Below are 11,419 nucleotides of genomic sequence, written 5' to 3'. Positions count from 1 at the left end.
CCACACGAAAAGTTTACTTTCGGGCTATCTCCCTAATAGTGTGTGACCCCAGAAAGCGAACGAGATGCTTATTCACAGGTCCACATGGAACGTGACATCATCAGAAAACATTGTAGTTGACAAGAAAAGAGGACCCCTGTCGATTCGGTTCAGCATTTTACGCCCAAATCCACACTGCCGCTGCTTGTCATTAGGCTTTATGGCCGGCAGAATCTGCATCTTGTATGCATAGAGACGGAACCGCTTTTTGAGGACCTTATGAGTAGTTGCATGTGGCCTTTGAACTTCCTGTGAAGCGTGGTGAATTGATCTGCGTGGACTTCATTGCAACGCTTGGAGGGCATTCTCAACTAGTTCTGAGACACACGCCGAACCCCCACCCTGCGTGCCGCTTCAAAATACTGCCGGTGTCCAGAAACTGTATATGCGATGCTTTTATCCTTTTAGCGTCTGGCGCTACTTTCTTATAAACAGATCGAAATTGCTTTGCATCACAACAATAGATTCAAACTCTACGTACCAAGCCAGAGTATGCCTTCTCCTGAACTGACTCCATTTTCTCTTGGACGGTCAACAAAGAAACAATAAAAACGCGCCAAACGTTGACAAAAATTAGGGAGCAACTTTAGGTTCTTCTATACCCAACGGAAAAGTCATATCTGAAACAAAGAAAGATATACTGTTGTTAAAACGTCTCAAAAAATGGACATTTCGGTGTAGCCATCCTGTATTTTTTTTATTTTTATGTGTTTATTTATTTGTTTTTACCCATGGACATTAACGATCGCGTTTTTTGAGTCCGATCCACAACAAAACTGACATAGTTTCAACGGGGAAGAGGAGTGACGCCTGCATAACGTTGACACTCTCGTGTGCCTCATTTGCCTCGCTTTGATGGCACGGTTGGACGGCAGTAAGAATAATATGCGAGGATCCAACGGAAAAATAATCTACCTTTTTCCATAAAATTCAACGGTAATGCTATATTATGACCATTTTTCACTAGTGTCCAAAAATAAGGTTAATCAGAACATAGAGGAAAATACAGATAAGGTAAAGGACAACTATAAAACATCATAAGGTGAAATGATCATTAAGATTTTCACATAAATGGTAATCATAAATGTACAGGAAAGGAGAACCATGCGCAAATGCCTCCAAAGAACAGTTTTCAGAAGCTTTATATCTTTACGTATATCAACTTGCAATTCGTCAGCTAACGGTTGGAAAAGAGGAGCTTGAAAAAACAAGGATGTCGACAACGGTAAAGAATTCTAGAAACGGAAAGACACGTGCCCCGAACGTAAGTGGAAACATTCGAAAGAAGCAACATCTCCCCCTATTATACGCTTGCATGGCCATAGTTTGTAGTCCCGGTTTGGAGTACCAAGAAAAACACTGATAACGATGAACATGGATTTTCATTTCACATCCTGCAAGTTATGGCGTGGTCAAACTAGTGATAGACTTTTCTTATTGGCGTTCCTAAAACAATCGCATAACAAATGTACTTCTCGAAGTTTTGGACGAGTACTTTTCAGATAGTGTATTTCACTCAGCTACAGTTTTTTGTTACGATATAGTGATTCAGTAGGCACTGATGTAAACAAATTGTTATTACTGTGTCGAAACGTTTTACATGTTTATATTCATTATTAAACTCCTATGTGCCTGTAGCATTTTAAAACTAGGGATCCTGCCACATTGTTCACGGGGAATAGGATGGAGAGGGGCGAAGGAGGGAGATGAACGTTATGTATGGACACAGACAGTCTACAGCGAATGGAGACTATATAAAGAACATCATCAAGAAAATATAGAGGGGTCACTTTCATTCCTCTCCCTTCACGCTTCCAATAGAAACGTTGACGATAATCCCTATTTTCAACATCCCTCTGAAACATGAACGATTTGATACCTCTATCGTAGCATCGAACCGTGGATCCTGGTTTGAATAGTACTGCGTGCCTGGAATGGGCAAGTCCATTAAGGTAATGCAAAGAAATGCCTTAGACGTATGATGCTCTAATAACACTGGCACCTTCGCTGTGAACACAAGGGGGTTGTAGTAGTGAAGAGTGGTTTGCACTGGAACGAAGGGAACTGAATGCAAGCGAAAGAGCATTGGCAGGTAATTCTCCAGTGTTCAGTGTCATTAGCTTGTATCTCTGAACAAGCGTTTACACTAGAGGGGAACGAAAGAGAACGCGAGACAACAATCATACCCTGTTAACCATGGGTAACTGTTTCCGTGCCTCAATCTGTAAAAACGGAATCCTTGTAGGATCTTTTTGTTGTCCGTCTGTCCGTATGCCTGTATGTCAGATTGTTAAGAACCCTTTCTTCTCAGGACGGGTGGACGTATCAAGTAAAAATTTATGTCAAAGTATATTGAGATGTGTGGCCTCTCGGCAGTGTAAAAAGTTTAAACTTCTAGGTCAGTTCCGTCAAAAGATACGGTCATTTACGTCACGGTATTTTGATACTACAAAACCTATAGGGTATTTCCCGCTGACGTGGAACCATGAAATTCGGCAAGAAGCAAAGTTTCGCGGTACATCAAAAGGAAAAAATCCGAGTGTAGTTAATATGCATATCAATTTGGAAGTAATGTCACATACTTAAAGTCTATATACACTCCTGGAAATTGAAATAAGAACACCGTGAATTCATTGTCCCAGGAAGGGGAAACTTTATTGACACATTCCTGGGGTCAGATACATCACATGATCACACTGACAGAACCACAGGCACATAGACACAGGCAACAGAGCATGCACAATGTCGGCACTAGTACAGTGTATATCCACCTTTCGCAGCAATGCAGGCTGCTATTCTCCCATGGAGAAGATCGTAGAGATGCTGGATGTAGTCCTGTGGAACGGCTTGCCATGCCATTTCCACCTGGCGCCTCAGTTGGACCAGCGTTCGTGCTGGACGTGCAGACCGCGTGAGACGACGCTTCATCCAGTCCCAAACATGCTCAATGGGGGACAGATCCGGAGATCTTGCTGGCCAGGGTAGTTGACTTACACCTTCTAGAGCACGTTGGGTGGCACGGGATACATGCGGACGTGCATTGTCCTGTTGGAACAGCAAGTTCCCTTGCCGGTCTAGGAATGGTAGAACGATGGGTTCGATGACGGTTTGGATGTACCGTGCACTATTCAGTGTCCCCTCGACGATCACCAGTGGTGTACGGCCAGTGTAGGAGATCGCTCCCCACACCATGATGCCGGGTGTTGGCCCTGTGTGCCTCGGTCGTATGCAGTCCTGATTGTGGCGCTCACCTGCACGGCGCCAAACACGCATACGACCATCATTGGCACCAAGGCAGAAGCGACTCTCATCGCTGAAGACGACACGTCTCCATTCGTCCCTCCATTCACGCCTGTCGCGACACCACTGGAGGCGGGCTGCACGATGTTGGGGCGTGAGCGGAAGACGGCCTAACGGTGTGCGGGACCGTAGCCCAGCTTCATGGAGACGGTTGCGAATGGTCCTCGCCGATACCCCAGGAGCAACAGTGTCCGTAATTTGCTGGGAAGTGGCGGTGCGGTCCCCTACGGCACTGCGTAGGATCCTACGGTCTTGGCGTGCATCCGTGCGTCGCTGCGGTCCGGTCCCAGGTCGACGGGCACGTGCACCTTCCGCCGACCACTGGCGACAACATCGATGTACTGTGGAGACCTCACGCTCCACGTGTTGAGCATTTCGGCGGTACGTCCACCCGGCCTCCCGCATGCCCACTATACGTCCTCGCTCAAAGTCCGTCAACTGCACATACGGTTCACGTCCACGCTGTCGCGGCATGCTACCAGTGTTAAAGACTGCGATGGAGCTCCGTATGCCACGGCAAACTGGCTGACACTGACGGCGGCGGTGCACAAATGCTGCGCAGCTAGCGCCATTCGACGGTCAACACCGCGGTTCCTGGTGTGTCCGCTGTGCCGTGCGTGTGATCATTACTTGTACAGCCCTCTCGCAGTGTCCGGAGCAAGTATGGTGGGTCTGACACACCGGTGTCAATGTGTTCTTTTTTCCATTTCCAGGAGTGTATATTCTAAGATGGTATCTGTTCTTTTGGACATGCAGCTCGCCAGAATGAAATTACAATGAAATGAACACCCTTAACTGATTACAGGCGTTGACATACGTCAACGGGGACAGATGAAAATGCGTGCCCTGACCGGGACGTCCTGCTTACATGGCAGACGCACTATCTATCTGAGCCACCGAGGACACAGACGATAGCTCGACTGCAGGGATTCATCTCTGGCACGCCTCCCGCGAAACCCACATTCTCAACGTATTGTCCCGTACTACATTCGTAGTGCCCCCGCCCATTATATGCGAATGCACAAACAGTGCCCGAACTCTTACGGGAATCGGCAACGCGCTGCGAGTAAGGAGTATAATGGGCGGGGGCACTACGAATTTAGTGCTGGACAATACGTTGGGAATGTGGGTTTCGCGGGGGGCGTGCCAGAGATAAATACCTGCAGTCGCGCTATGCTCTGTGGCCTCGATGGCTCAGACGGATAGAACGTCTGCCATGTAAGCAGGATATCCCGGGTTCGAGTCCCGGTCGGGGCACTCATTTTCATCTGTCCCCGTTGACGTATGTCAACGCCTGTAAGCAGCTAAGGGTGTTCATTTCACTGTAATTAAAGTCTATGATCTCTTGGCAGTGTAAAGCAAAGATTCGGCCATTTATGTCACATATTTTGAAACTCGGACCCCACCCATCAAACTGTACCAGGTATTTTCAATAACGCAGAATCATGAAATTCAGCAAGAAGCAAGGTTTTACAGTACAAGTAAAATAAAAAAATTTGGAAAATATAAAATTGTAATTATATCACATAAAAAATATCGTTTAACTGGTGGAACATACCTGCCATTCATCATACGTCATAGACATAATAGACGAACTTTACTGAGTGCAGACATAAAATGTACGTTGTGGTCAGGTTTTGGTAAGTAAATAAAAATATTTTATTAAATCTTCTATATATAGAGGTACAAACTGAAATATCTTCTTCACTCCTCTTTGTATGTCCGGGCTGGGCTGAGAAACTACTGTAGAGATTTTGATACGGTCTTGTAATTCCCAGGACCGATATCTTGGCAGTATCCATATCGAAAACAGTCAAGATCGTTGAGTCTTCATTCCCAGGATAGATAAACTACTTGGCCATTTTTTTAGCACTAATTTCCGACACAGGATGCAGCACTATTATATACAGTTAGAGCCATGTTGCAAAACTTCGGTATTCAGAGAGAATTAATTCACATAGCAAGCTTACTGGTTTTGACGAAGTAAGTAATATGGGCAAGAAATGAAGAATTTAGGTGTTTTAATTAGCACTAAAGTTGAAATGCGTGGAGTAACGCACTTAACACTCAACTGCAAATTCAACTTTCCTTAGGATTGTTACAAAACCTTCCATGTATGTCGGTTAAGGGTTTTCGCTGGTTTCTCATCAAAACTCTGAATGAAATTTAAAAGCAGAATGGTAATTACCGACGGCCAACAGAACCTGAATATAGGCTCACATTTACACTCGCGTTATTGGCAACTGAAGACATTTACGCTAGTGACTTTTTCGCATATCTCAGATAGCTTTTGATGGCTGTAATGATACATGCGAAGCTTTTAAAGGATTATAGAAAAGTATTTATAAGTAAGATAATGTTAGTAAAGTATGATTACTCAAATGTGAAATATGCATACGACCTGTCACATAATTTCAGTAAAGTATGATTAATCAAATGTAAAAATCTACATATGAGCTGTCACATTGGCTATTGATAACATTTTTATTATATAGTTTGCTAGAGAGCTGATAGAATGATTGTGGGTAAATCACCTTTATTTATCATATAAAACACCTCAAACATAACAGCTATACGTAAGCCAGGTAGTTACGGAAACGATGAACATAGCCGGCCGGAGTAGCCTAGCAGTTCTAGGCGCTACAGTCTGGAACCGCGCGACCGCTACGGTTGCAGGTTCGAATCCTGCCTCCGGCATGGATTGTGATGTCCTTAGGTTCGTTAGGTTTAAGTCGTTCTAAGTTCTAGGGTACTGATGACCATAGATGTTAAGTCCCATAGTGCTCAGAGCCATTTGAACCATTTTGAACCTCAGAAGTTGCGTCCCATAGTGCTCAGAGCCATTTGAACCATGAACGTAACCTACGAGAATGAAGATATCTTTCGTATGTTTCATTTTGATCAGCGTAATACATATATATTTATACTTGTTTACTTTCAAAATTTATTGTGCTTTTTCTTTTTAATAAAAATACGAGTATATACAAAGCTTGTCGTTATTCACTTCGTTCCCGTCTTTCTTAGGTCCCGAGTTGTACATTTGAGTGCTTCAGCAGTGTTGTATCAGTTATATTTCTTTTCTTTCGGTATACGTGAGGTGGACATCTTGGAGCCAGAAGCACCTATGCTATCTATATTCTCCTGTGAGCAACATTACGTTTTCTTCGGGCCACTCCATGGCTGACGCAACCTATGTCAGCAAGAAACGAAGACGAAAGCTTTCTGTGGTGCTAACGTCGAAGCGGGGACGACACGAATTTCCTTTGATGTGGCGATAAAAGACCGACAACCAGGAGAACACGAACAAACACTAGCGAATGAAAGTGAAAGCCATCGAATGTAATTCTCTCGCTTGGCCCAGTAAAGGATACACTCAGTAGGAATCAGTACGTGGATCGTAGGGAGGTTAAGGATGCAGGAAGACGTTGGCTTCGACGTCGACCAGTAGAGTGGTACCATGCGGACATACAGGTATCGAAAGATTTACTTGAACACAATTCAGTTACAACCTTACTTGATGATATCCGTCGAGAGTCATGCACTGCGCCTCCTACAGCATAGGGGCCGCAACTAACTCGCATTGCACCACTGGTCATAATTTTTGCAGAGAAAGTTTGTGAAACACCCGAAAATGAGCCATCCTTTCCAACAAATTTGGGTGATCTGTTACGTCGCATAGCAACAGCTGTGACTGCAGTATGCTCACAAATGTATAGGATGAGTTTGACTATCGTCTAGTTGAGTGGTTCCCAACCTGGCCGTAATTACCCCCTGCGGGGTAAAATGAAATTTTCTGAGGGGTAAAAACTAAACGATTCGATTCTGTTTCAGTAACTAAACTAAATTACTTTCAAAAGATCATTACTATTATCAGAATTTTGTAAGTCTCTGATATTGATTCTATAAGTTATCAATAATTACTTTTCCTCAATTAGTAGCATTAATGCGGTGGAGACTACAGGTTCCTCACATTGTCCACCCGCTACACACATATGTTGTTCTTTGTCCTGTGCATCACTGATGAGAAAAGTAAGACATAAACGTAACAAATGTTAAATCTCTCAAGACAATTTCTTCAAACTGTAGACATTACCTGCAGTAGTCCAGAAATTGCTTCATTACTCGCTTAGGTACAGACAAATGAATTAATTGACAGCACGACACAGCAGTAACTACGTAAGGGCTACTATATGGCTGTACACAATTCTATTATTATTATTAGAGTAGTTAGACATTGAGCATTAACAGCCTGAAGTCGTCCAGTTTCCGCCGATTCAGAAGTAATGAGTGGAGCAATGTAGTGATTTACAAACAGTAAGTATAGTGCACTCTTCTGTACTTGTTTGATTTTAAATAGAGTCGCAGTGTGCAGGTCAACCCAAGTGCTGCGTGGCCGTGCGGTTAAAGGCGCTGCAGTCTAGAACCGCAAGACCGCTACGGTCGCAGGTTCGAATCCTGCCTCGGGCATGGATGTTTGTGATGTCCTTAGGTTAGTTAGGTTTAACTAGTTCTAAGTTCTAGGGGACTACTGACCTCAGCAGTTGAGTCCCATAGTGCTCAGAGCCATTTGAACCATTTGAACCCAAGTGCTGCAATGGAGAGGAGTAATGCAGGAGAAGCATGTTTTGTAAAATGTGTGTACCCTCACTGTGGATAGTTAGCTTCCTTTTCTGAGAAGCACTTCCGATGCACAACGAATTCCTTCGTCATTCGTTCTAAATAAACACACACACACACACGCATACACATACACATACACGCACACACACGAACTAAATATCATTCATCTTTCATCATTTTTAAAATAAAAGGGCTCCAGGAAAAGTCTTTCATTCTACAGTTTATTTAGGTGCTAAGGTTGGTGATAATGTGGGAGACTGGGGCGCAGCAGATGGCGGGGGGTGAGGGGAGGGGGTGGGGTTAGGAGGGGGGCGGGTGTACTAGCTATTGTCTGATTGCACTCAGGGGCAGTGGTCTGAGAAATGTTGGGAATCACTGCTCTAGTTGTTTGCTGTGCATCCGGGGGAGGGTAAATTGAAACTTTGTGAAACCTAAATGAAGCCTTTGATCTTAAACATAGTTGCAAAATGAACCCCAAGGTTGTATGTACATTATTGTGAAAGATATACCTTTGTAAAATGAGATGGTTCGTTTGTTAATAAACACTCTGTAGTTCTTTGCGTAACTAAAAGTTCAACCCAAGTTTCTATCTTCATTCGTGTAGAAGATACAGTCTTGTGAAGACATTTGAATCTCTTTGAAACACCCTGCATACAGGCTGTACAGATCTGTTACTTTGAATGCTAAAGCAGTTGTCAAGTTGATGAAAGATTGGTGCAACAACCTCTCACCTGCCACCGCAAAAAAGAAGAAGAAAGAAAAAATTTGCAGCTGTCACCATAAGAACTTCTGCTCTCCATTTCTAGCGGACCGACGGCTGCTCCATCGGTCAGCTGAGCTGCTTGCCTCTCGCTGCCGAGACACAGTCATGGCCGCTGGGCTTACGTTACCCAGTTGTTGTAGAATGCTGCTGGCAATGCAAGAACGTCGTTACAGTTATAGTGTTGTTGTGGTCTTCAGTCCGACTACTAGGTTGATTCAGCTCTCCACGCTACTCTAACCTGTGCAAGCCTCTTTATCATTGCAAAACTACTGCAACCAACATCAACTAGATTCTGTTTACTGCAGTCAAGCTTTGGTCTCCCTATACAGTTTGTACCCCCCACGCTTTACGCAGTTATCAAAATGACGATTCCTTCATGTCCTAGGATGTGTTCCATCAACCAACCTCTTCTTTTAGTTAATTTGTGCCATCTCCAATTCGATTCAGTGCCTCCTCATTATTTATGCTATCTATCCATCTACTCATCAACGAACTTCTGTAGCACCACATTTTAAAAGCTTATATTCCGTTCTTGTCTGGATTGTCTATCGTTCACGGCTGTCACCAAAATACACTTCAGAAAAGACTTCCTAACAATCAAATATGTATTCGATGTTAAAAAATTCTCTTTTTCGGGAATACTTCCCTTACTACTGCATGCCTGCAAGCCCGCTGTTGTGGCCGTATCTCTGTCCATCTTTCATGTCATCCAGATGTCTAATTCTTCTTCTTCTTCCGTGTCCTGTAGTTCCTTTGATCTTCCCTTCGATGACGTTGTGTATGAGCCTCTCGTGTCTAACTAAGTGTCAGATCTAGCTGGCCTTCCTCTGAATGACTGTACTCAGAACCATTTTCTTCTCTCCTACTCTTCTCAATACATCGTCGTTTGTCACCCCATCTGTCTACGTGATCTTCTCTACTCTTTTCCAGCAACACATTTCAAAACTTTCGAGGTAATTTTTCTCCATTGTCTCACGGTTCACGTCTCTGCTTCGAACAGTCCAATGCTTCAGATGTACCACTTCACCAGTTTCTTCCTCAATTTCAAGCTCATCTTACTAGTCAGCAGAGACCTCTTGTTGTTGAATCCGGCTTTTGCCATGGCGATTCTTGCTCGAATTTCATTTGTGCAGTGGGCATCCTATGTCAGCAAGTTTCAAAAATGGTTCAAAGGGCTCTGAGCACTACGGGACTTAACATATGAGGTCATCAGTCCCCTAGACTTAGAACTACTTAAACCTAACTAACCTAAGGACATCACATACATCCATGCCCGAGGCAGGATTCGAACCTGCGACCGTAGCGGACACGCGGTTCCAGACTGAAGCGCCTAGAACCGTTCGGCCACTCAGGCCGGCCAGCAAGTTTCCTAAGCACTTGGACTGCATCATGTATTCCAGTTCTCGATTGTCGGGCGTTATCCTTGTATCTCCTGTTTGGATGTCCGCATCACCTTTAATTTCTCGATGTTGATTGCCATACCATATTTCCTTCCATTTTACACCAACCGGTTGCAGCTGTCTTTGATTTTTGACAAGCACTACGGGGTCATCTGCGTACTTGACGGTGTTGGAGAGTCATCTTCCTGTCCTGAAGTCTCCGCATCCTTTCAAAGTTTCTCTCGCCACCTGTTGTCATACAGATTGAAGAGACTTGGCAATAGACAACATCCTCGTTTGACCCCTTCTCTTGTTTCCACACTGTTTGTTTCTCCGCTGTTCAGTCGCACCTTTACTCTTTGTTCCAGTTACATGAGACTCCGGTCTCTCCAGTCGATTCCTATCTTCTTAAGGATATTCATCAATTTCATCCAACTGACTCTGTCGAAAGCCTTCTGCAAGTCTATGAAACAAGCGCAAACATGTTCGGTAACAGCCAAAACTCTCTCGACAAAATTCTCACCATGCCGACGGCGTCTCTGGTTCCTTTTCTTTTCCTAAATCCAAACTGGTCCTCTCCCATTACTTTTTCAATTTTGTGTTCCATCCGTCTGTTGAGTATTCTTGCAGTGATCTTCGCCACCTGTGACACCAGACTAATTTCTCTTCTGCTGGCTTGTTATTTCTTCTCAAGAGCAACTATTGTGACGTCCAGAACGTCCTTACGCCATTCTCCAGTTTCCTAGATTGCATTGATGAGTAGCGTCATTGCTTTGAAACCCCCGTTTCCGATTTCCTTCATCAAATACACTGTTATCTGGTCGTCTCTGTAGCTTTCATCCTCTTCATGTCCTTAATCGCCTTCTCTAGCTCCGTTGTCATTATGCTGTGTTCTTTTTGGTCTTCGTCAGTCGCCTTCTCCGCCTCTATTTCGACGTCTTGCGGACGATGTTCCTTAATGTAGAATTCCTTCACGTATTCCTCCCATATATAAAAATGGTTCAAATGGCTCTCAGCACTGTGGGACTTAACATCTGAGGTCATCAGTCCTCTAGAACTTAGAACTACTTAAACGTAACTAACCTAAGGATATCACACACATACATGCCCGAGGCAGGATTCGAACCTGCGACCGTAGCTGTCGCTACGTCCAGACTGAAGCGCCTAGAACCGCTTGGCCACTTCGGCCGGCCTCCGATATATACATGACAATAAAGGGTACATTAGATGGAAGAATGAATGGAAAGGAGGCCATGGGGAGCAAAGAATTTGATTAACAGAAGTTGTTAAACGAAAAATCGTCATCTTTGAAAGGGAA

At 44.1% G+C, this 11,419-nt stretch overlaps 1 non-coding gene across 1 annotated transcript; it reads left to right on the top strand.

The window, feature by feature from the left end:
• Nucleotides 1-4,522: 4,522 nt before the first annotated feature.
• On the top strand, nucleotides 4,523-4,596 carry Trnat-ugu (transfer RNA threonine (anticodon UGU)). Its single transcript has one exon. It is a non-coding gene; the product is annotated as a tRNA-Thr (tRNA).
• Nucleotides 4,597-11,419: the final 6,823 nt, after the last annotated feature.

The sequence above is a fragment of the Schistocerca serialis genome, chromosome 7 (genome assembly GCF_023864345.2).
Source record: "Schistocerca serialis cubense isolate TAMUIC-IGC-003099 chromosome 7, iqSchSeri2.2, whole genome shotgun sequence".
In the NCBI taxonomy this organism is placed as follows: Eukaryota; Metazoa; Arthropoda; class Insecta; order Orthoptera; family Acrididae; genus Schistocerca; species Schistocerca serialis.
The sequence above is the reverse complement of the archived record's forward strand: the minus strand, read 5'-3'. Positions and strand labels throughout refer to the sequence as shown.